This window comes from Canis aureus, chromosome 7, assembly GCF_053574225.1.
Source record: "Canis aureus isolate CA01 chromosome 7, VMU_Caureus_v.1.0, whole genome shotgun sequence".
NCBI lineage: Eukaryota > Metazoa > Chordata > Mammalia > Carnivora > Canidae > Canis > Canis aureus.
This window is the reverse complement of record NC_135617.1, coordinates 18,826,847-18,836,428: the sequence shown is the minus strand read 5'-3', so window position 1 is coordinate 18,836,428 and position 9,582 is coordinate 18,826,847. Positions and strand designations below refer to the sequence as shown.

The following is a 9,582-nucleotide window of genomic DNA, read 5'->3' as shown; positions in this document are numbered from 1 at the left end:
CCACCTATCCTTTACTCAGTGAGACCTTTTGGATGTGTATCCGTGGGTCATATATTTGGGGGATGATTGCCAACATGAGTCTGGGGTGGGAGGGAATAGATATAAAGAAAGTTTCCAAAGGGATTTTTACGTGTTGAAGTAGACTTACAGGATCCTGGGGGTTGGGCTAAGATTGCCTTTTACCTTTAGCAAAGTGTTAACACCCAGTTAAGTCCCTAGGGGGATCTCACCCTGCCTGTTTCAAGGACTTACCCATGGGCTATAAGTTCTATGGAAATTTTATTTTATTTACATTCCTTCTACCTTTGTTTCCCACATCACTATGGGACAGGAATCTCTATCAGTTAACCATTTGTTTTTCCTTCCCTTAGCTTTAGCTCAGGTAGGAGTGTCTGAGGAATGTCACAAAGATCCCACCTGGGGGGTGGGGGATTGTGGGGCAGGGAGAGTGGTGTCAGCTTGTGCTTTATACTTAACTTGCCTTCTGCTTCCTGATCAATATTATTCAACTATATATTACAATGTAATTAGTCTAGGTTTGCTTCTATGTAGATTATAAACAATTAAAATTAAAGTACAAAATAAAGGGCAGAAGAACAGGCCACCCTAAAATCTGTCTCCTAGGAATAAGAATTATTTTGAGGTGATTATTTTGAGAAACATCAAGTAATATAGAAGCTCTGAAAACTCAGCAGAAATTACCCTTTTGTAAAGGAAATTTACATTTATAAAGAAAATATTTGTAAGAATATATCTCTATTATTACCAGAAACAGATATCACAAAAGAATCTTACCAGTGGAGAAGGCAGTGGTTTAGTCTTCATAATAAAACTTACCCTTTTTTGCTGTGCTTTTCCTGGTTGCCTTCTCATAATTAGCCTCCCTCCCTCACACCTTTCTTTTGTCTTTAGGAATAAAAAAAACAAAACAGAACAACAACAACAACAACAACAAAAAACCAGTAGTTTATTAACACATATAGTTCGGGTATACATGGAAGCTACCCAGGGAAAATGAGTAACACTCCAAAATAGCTTAGGACTCAGGCTTAAATGTCATCTTCAGTTAAGAGAATTTGGTAGGGCATAGAGGAAATTATCCATTTCTTTCTTCCACTACAAAAGCAAATGAATTAAAGAAAAAATATTTAGGTAAAATTATTATTCGTATTACTTTGTATTCAGTAATGGAACAATTTTTTAAAAAATGAGATTCAGTCAAAATTAATTCTACAACTTTAGAGTAGTTAGGTAAGCATATTAATTTAACTTATATTTGCAAAATATATTTCAATATTTAAAACTGTCTTATAGGTGGATTCAATCATTGTTCTGCCACTTATTTGCATTTGTCTTTGAATATTATTTTATCGAATGGAGAAAAATGCATTATCTGTAAAACTGGAAAAACAATGCCCATCTTGCAGAACTGTTCTGAGATTTTTGAGATAAAATATTTAAAATGTATAGTAGTTTGCACACTGGAAAAATCTGTAAATGTTAGCTATTATGATTTTTAGTACTCTGAATTAAGTTATTTACTTGAGTACAAAATTTAATGAAATTGCTGAATTTACAACTCAACTTAAATGATTATTTAGCATCTAATAATTATCAGTACTTGTAATGTAGCCTCTAGTTTTCTTTATTGACAGACCAACCTCTATCTTTTCTCAATGACTGCATTTTTTGCTTATAGTTTTATGTCTTCAGAACTTGGCCTCTAAGTATGTATGCCTATAGTATGGTATGAAAATTGGCTTCTCTTTGTCCCTGGTTCCTGGGGAAAAACCCCTCTAAACCCTTGGAATTTCCTGAGTGGTAGGGGTGTCTTTGTTATATATGGCAGGACCCTAGGGTCATACCTGAATTAATGCTAATTAGGTGACTAATTGTTGGCTCCAAAACAGTTTATGTCAATGAAATGACTCATGATGGGGACAAAACACAGCAGAAGCGATTAGTGGATTGGAGCTTTGAGCCATGTGAGATCAGCCTGCCCTCTTGGGAGTGGAGAAATGCTAGAGATGGAGTTCAACCACAGAGATTTACTAAATCATGCCTGCATAATAAAATATCAGTTCAAGCTGGTCACCAAAGGTCAGATGAATTTCTTGGTGATACACCCTGATGTGAAAATTAACATGTTCTGAGGATATGGAAGCTTCTTGTTTGCTCCCAGAGCTTTCTCTTTGGGTCTCTTTTAGCTGGCTGTTATTTTCCTCCTTTATAATAATATCACAACCGTAAGTATAGCACTTACCTGAGTTCTATGAATAGTACATTCTAGCTAAATTTTCAACCTGAGAGGTTAGCGGGGAAACTGCTCATTTGTAACCTGATAGTAAGAGTACAGGTGAATCCAGAGCCCATGATTGGTGTCTGATGTGAGAGTTGTCTCATCAGGAGCTGTGCTATTAACCTGTGAGATCTGATTTAATTCCAAGGAGTTTGGATCACAACTGCATTTCAGTAGCAAAACAAAATGTATGGCTGGGAGAAGTTAACATAAATAAAATAAGTGTTTCTATTCAATGTGATAGATATAATAGAACATACCTAGTCTAAATGAAACATCTGCAATTGACTTTAAATTATAGTTTCTGTGTATAATTTTGAACTCATCATTGCCAGCACTTTCAATTTTGAAGAGAAAGAGCAAATCTTTACTTTTGTATGAAATCTCATGTTTTTAAAAATGTTGCCAAGTAATTATAAGTACTGGGCCAAAGAAGTAAAAAATTGGCTGAATTTAAGTCTTTTACAATAAAGTATATCCTCAGTCTAAAAACTGCAGAATGTGGAGTTTGGTGTAGAAAGAGAGAGATGAGAGGAAAGGAAGCAAGCAGGCAAGGAGGGAGGAGGAAAAAGGGGGAAAGAAAGTATATTCATTTGTTGGAAGGACAATACCTTATGCTTGAAAAAACTGGGAAATTATATTTTAGAAATATATTCTAGGAATTTCACTTTTAGCTCTAACATATAGTAGGATATAAGTGTAAACATGTAAAGAACCTGGAAATCATCGAGCTTGTCCTTACAACCAGAGAAGACAGAATAAACTGGAAATCAACTATTTCTAAGCATTTGAGGTCTTAAGGAAAACTGTCATCTAGAAATCTCAAGAGATACATGAATACATAGTCACAGTCAAGATCTGCCTTTCTGCATCAAAAGCTGCTGGAGCCATGAACAGATAGCAGTACTTAGATGACACTTTTGATGAATTACTATAACCTGAATGTGGATTACCATGGGAGTAAGAAACTCCTGCAGCCATAGTCTTACTGGAGTTTACAATTTCATGTGTATCACCTGCAGGAAGCCCACCAGGTTCACAAAATGAAGTTCTAAATCTAGCAGGTGAAGAGGGAGAGTAATCATTTTGAACTATGCCGAGAATATTTTCTATAAAAGTCTACTCTGCAAAGACCTACTAGAGCCTTATCTCAACTTGAAGGAGGTCATTCTTTCCAGTCCAGCGCCCTCTACCCTTTTTTTGTCACCTAAGGCATAAAAAGCTAAGCCACTGGAGAAACACTGTGAAGTTCATAGACTGGGGACCCAAGACCACTAACAGACAGAATAAATCAATAAGATTATAGAAAACTTACCCTCCCTCAGATCTACCATCATACCAGTAGTTCTCTAGTATAATAAAAATGATTTAAAACAGAAAGAGTGGCAAGACAGAAAGTCTATTTAAGGAGGAGTCAGCAGAGTGTCAAAAAACAGGGACAGTGGAGGGATTAAAGCCTCTAGAATCTACAATGACAGAAATTATTAGACACAGCTGAATTCATAACAAGATTAACATGAAACCTATCACCCAATATGATGTCTTTCAATAAAATTTGCAAAACATGCCAAAGGCAAGAGGAAACACTGAAGAGAAAGGGACAATGTCAAACCAGACTCACATCTGATACTAATATTGGATTTAACAGATAGGGAAATTAACTATGATTAATATGTTAAGGGCTGTCATGAAAAAAGGTAGATAACATGCAAGAACAGTGGTTAATGTAAGCAAAATGATGTAAACTCTAAGAAAGTATCAAAAAAGAAATGCTCAATCAAAAACACTAGAACAAAGATGAATAGTTCATCAGTAGACTAGCCATGGTTGAAGAAATAATTAGTGAACCTGAAAATATGTCAATATAAAATTCCCAAAAGGAAATACATAGAAAAAAATAATAAACCAGAAAGAAACACGCATAAAACCTTAATATCAAGAGGTATATCATAAATATAATTGTAGTAATAATGTGACAAAAAGAGAATTAAACAATAAATACTTGAAATTAAAATGGCGATAATTTTCCAAGTTAACAGTAGACAGCACAGCACAGATCCAGGAGGCTTGGAGAATACCAAATAGGTTAAATACTTAACAAACAAAAAAATATGACAACTAGGAATATATTAGTCAAAATGCAGAAAATTCAAGAGAAACTCTTGAAAGAAGCCTGGAGGGGACACCCCCATACCTAGAGAGGAACAAGAATAAGAATTATATCAGGCACTGAGAGACAAGATGAGGGTGAAGTGAAATATTTAAAGAACTGAAAGAAAAAAAACCCCACCAACCTAGAATTCTGTAGTCAGTGAAATTATGCTTCAAAAGCAAACCAGAATACTTTCTCAGACAAAAACTGAGGGAACCTATCAACATGATTCATGCCTACAAGAAATGTTAAAATACACTATTCAAGGAGAAAGAAAATGATAAAGATCAGCAACCAGGATTTATGTGAGGAGGAGCATCGGAGAAGGAATACATAAAGGCAAAATACAATCTTTTACTTTTCTTATTCTTTAATGATCTTTAATGTCTAAAGGTAACAATGTCTTTATGTATTTACTGACCATAATATCTGGACACTTGATACAATTAATAGCAATATCCCAAGGGACAAGATGGAAGAATTAGAGATGTATCATAAATGCAACCTACATGTAAAATGGTATAGTGTTATTTCAACACTGACTTAGATTAGCTAAAAAAAATAATTAGAAACTTTAGGATAATCACTAAAAATGTTTCAAAGTATAACTGATTTGCTCAGAGAAGAGATAAGTGAAATATATGAAATGACCAATTTAAAGGAAGCAAAGAAAGAAGGGAAACAGAATAAATACAACAAATAGAATCTTATAAAAACATAGATATTAATCTAACTATAAAAATAATTACTTAAAATATGAATGGTCTAAATATACTGATTTAATTATCACTTGTCAGAATGGATAACAAAATAAGAGCCAACTATTTTGTCTACAAGAAAGTCATTTTATTTATTTATTTTTAAACATTTATTTATTTATTTATGAGAGAGAGATACAGAGAGAGAGAGAGAGAGAGAGAGAGAGGCAGAGATACAGGAGGAGGGAGAAGCAGGCTCCATGCTGGGAGCCTGACGTGGGACTCGATCCCGGGACTCCAGGATCTTGCCCTGGGCCAAAGGCAGGTGCCAAACCGCTGAGCCACCCAGGGATCCCCTAGAAAGTCATTTTAAATATAAGGACTGAGATAGATTAAAAATCAAGGGATAGAGGGGCCCATGGGTGGTTCAGTTGATTAAGTGTCTTACTCTTGATTTCAGCTCAGGTCATGATCTCAGGGTTGTGAGATGAGCTCCATGTTGGCTTTGAGCTGAGTGTGGAGCCTACTTGGGATTCTTTCTCTTCCTCCGTCCCTCCCCCTGTGTTCACTCACTCTCTTTCTCTCCTATGGGTGTTAAAAAAAAAGTAAAGAGATAGTAAAGTATATATGATCCTAACATTTATCCAAAGAAACCTTGCATAGGTATATTAATTTTAGAAAAAAGAGACTTGAGAATAAGAAAAACAGCCATAAAAAAGAATATTATATAATGATAAAGAAATCAATTCTCCAAGACAATCTAACAATCTTAAACATGTTTACATCAAAACAGAGTGTCAAAATATGTGATGGCAAACACTAATAGCATTGTGAAGAGAAATAGACAAATCCACTACTGTGATTAGATACTTCAACACCACTCTTCCAGTAAATTGATAGTTCAATGAGGCAGAAAATCAATAAAGATGCACTTAACCTGAAAAATATATTCTCTATATTTAATTATCTGTACACATATTTCCACTATTATTTGTACTATAACTACATGAATTTAATATAAAAGTTTAAGTAATTCGAGTGAAAGATGTTTAAACCATGCAAAAGAGCTATTTTATTCTTTCTTTGATTGCCACGACAATGGTTTTTACAGGGGATAAGAGTCTGTAAGAAGCTGTCTTAATGATAGTGCTGAAGGTTATATGTCAAAAATAAAGTGGATTATTGTTAAAAATCTAGAAGTAATCAGTGTTAGATATTTTCACTGGCATGTAGGTTTTATAGATACTTAATGCTATTAAATATAGCACTATTTAATTTTGTATAAGAAAAATTATAATTTTAATGCTAGAATTTTTAATACATATATATTTTTAAATATTTTATTTATTTATTCATGACAGACAGAGAGATAGAGAAAAAGGCAGAAGCACAGGTAGAGGGAGAAGCAGGCTCCATCAGGGAGCCCGACGTGGGACTCGATCCTGGATCTCCAGGTCACACCCCAGGCTGAAGGTGGCGCTAAACCGCTGGGCCACTGGGGCTGCCCTAATATATTTTTAATTCAATGAAACAACTGTTTTCTAAAATAATCTCTGGCTTTTGGAGATTCTTAAAAAATTATTACTGTATTACACTGCTCCATAGTATTAAGGATAAGTAATAGTATTTGCCACGTTTGATGATTTCGGTGATTTAACACAATAGAAATATAAGTTTCATTCTTATATTCTAAGGCAGGTCAGGCAGGTGTCCTTGAAAGCCCAGTGTTCACCAGGGATCCAGATTCTATCTGTCTAGGGGTTTTGCTGCTAAAATGCATGACCTGGCAAAGAGAGGGAATAAAAGATTGTGAAATTATAAGCAGCAGACACAATTTTGCTCACATTCCTTTGAATAGAACTCAAATACATGGTCTCTCCCATGTTGGGGTTTGCTGAATATATAGCATTTACCTCTGCCACATGACTATATCAGGAAATTATTCTAAAGAATTGTAATCTACAGAGGAACCAAGGCAATACAATGGAGAAAAGATAAGCTCTTTAACAAATGGTGCTAGAACTAGACATTCACATGTAAAAAAACATGCCTACACACAGATCTTACATCTTTCACAGAAATTAACTTGAAATGGATAAATAAAACAAAAATTATAAAAAAATTATAAAACTTATAGAAGGTAATACAGAATAATACAATATAGGAGAAAATCTAGATGACCTTGGGTTTGGTGATGATTTTTTAAAAAATATATATTTGTTTTAAAAAAAAATTCAGTATTGTTAATATACAGTGTTATATTAGTTTCAAGTATACAATATAGCAACGCAACATTTCTACACATTATGATTCAGTGCTCAATTATGACAAATATACTCTTAATCCTCTTGAACTATTTCACTCATCTCCCCACACACACTTCCCCTCTGGTAACCATCAGTTCTCTATATTTAAGAATCTGTTTTTTTTGTTTCTCTCTCTTTTTCTTTGATTGTTTTGTTTCTCAAATTCCACATGTGAGTGAGATCATATGGTATTTGTCTTTCTGTGACTGACTTATCACTTAGCATTATACCCTCTAGGTCAATCCATGTTGTTACAAATGGCGAGATTTCATCCTTTTTTAAATGGGGTAATATTCCATTACACACACACACACACACACACACACACACACACACCACCTTCTTTATCAATTCTTCTGTTGCTGGATTCTTGAGCTGCTTCCATATTTTGGTACAGTGAACATAGGCGTGCATGTATCTTTTCAAATTAGTGTTTTTGTATTCTTTGAGTACCTATCCAGTAGTGGAATTACTGGATCATATGGCAATTCCATTTTTAATTATTTGAAGAACCTCCATACAATGTTCCACAGTGGCTGCACAAGTTTGCATTCCCACCAACAGGGCATGAAGATTCCTTTTCCTCCACATCCTTGTCAGCACTTGTGGTTTCTTGTGTTTTGATTTTAGTCACTCTGACAGGTGAAGGATGATATCTCATTGTGATTTTGACTATGATTTTGCCTTGCATTTCTCTGATGACTAGTGATGTTGAGCATTGTTTCATGTGTCTGTTGGCCATCTGTATATTTTCTTTGGAGAAAAGTCTGTTCATGTCTCCTGCCCATTTTTAAATCAGATTGATTGGGGTTTTATTTGGCATTGAGTTGTATAAGATGTTTATATATTTTGGATAGTAACGCCTAATCAGATATATCATTTGCAGATATCTTCTCCCACTCAGTAGGTTGTCCTTTTGTTTTATTGATTATTTCCTTTGCTATACAGAAGTTTTCTACTTTTATGCAATCCCAATAGTTTATTTTTGCTTTTGATTTCCTAGGATACATATCTAGAAAAATGTTGCAATTGCTAATAACAGAAAATTATTGCCTGTGCTCTCTTTTGGGATTTTTTTATGGTTTCAGATCTCACGTTTGGGTCTTTAATCCATCTTGAGTTTGTTCTGGAGTATGGTGTAAGAAATTAGTCCAGAATCATTCTTTTGTATGTACTTTCCAGTTTTCCTAACACCATTAGTTGAAGAGACTGTATTTTCCCATTTCATATTCTTGCCTCCTTTGTTAGATTAATTGACCATAAGGGTATGGGTTTTTTTCTGGACTTTTTATTTTGTTCTATTGATCTATGTACCAGTGGTATACTGTTTTGATCACTACAGCTTTGTAGTATGTCTTGGAATTTGGGATTCTTATACCTCCTGTTTTGTTCTTTTTCAAGATAGCTCTGGCTATTCTGGGTCTTTCATGGTTCCATATAAATTTTAGGATTATTTGTTCCAGTTCTGTGAAAAGCACTGTTGGTATTTTGATAGTTATAGCATTAAATGTGTTGATTTTTTTTGGGTAATATGGATATTTGAACAATATTTTGTTCTCCCAATCCATGAGCGTGGAATATCTTTCCACTTGATATCATCTTCAATTTCTTTCCTTGATGTTTTATAAATTTCAGAGCACAGGTCTCCCACCTCCTTGGTTAAGTTTTTTTTAGGCATTTTATTATATTTGGTATAATTGTAAATGAGATTGTTTCCTTAATTTCTCTTTCTGCTGCTTCATTTTGGTATAATAATTACAACAAATTTCTGCACATTGATTTTGTATCCGGTGACTACTAAATTCATTTATGAGATCTAACTGGTTTTTGGTGGAATTTTTGGGAGGTTTTTGATATATAATATGTCATCTGCAAATAGTGAAAATCTTACTCCTCACTTATCACTTTTCATGTCTTTTATTTCTTTTTCTTGTCTCATTGCTGTGTCTAGGAGTTCCTGTACTATGTCGAATAAAAGTGGTGACATCCACTGTCTTGTTTCCGACCTTAGGGGAAAAGCTTTCAGTTTTTCACCATTGAGTATGTTAGCTGTGGGTTTTTCTTATATGGCCTTTATGACGCTGATGTATATATTCCCTCTAAACCTACTTTGTTAAGGATTTTTGT

At 34.3% G+C, this 9,582-nt stretch overlaps 1 long non-coding RNA gene across 4 annotated transcripts in view; it reads right to left on the bottom strand.

Moving 5' to 3' along the window:
- Positions 1 to 950: 950 nt before the first annotated feature.
- LOC144317108 (uncharacterized) overlaps positions 951 to 9,582 on the bottom strand; it is a 47,534-nt gene continuing 38,902 nt past the window's right edge. For all 4 annotated transcript variants that reach the window (XR_013382989.1, XR_013382987.1, XR_013382990.1 and 1 more), the window contains one exon: positions 951 to 1,116. This is a non-coding gene — a long non-coding RNA (uncharacterized LOC144317108). The remainder of the gene's footprint in view (positions 1,117 to 9,582) is intronic.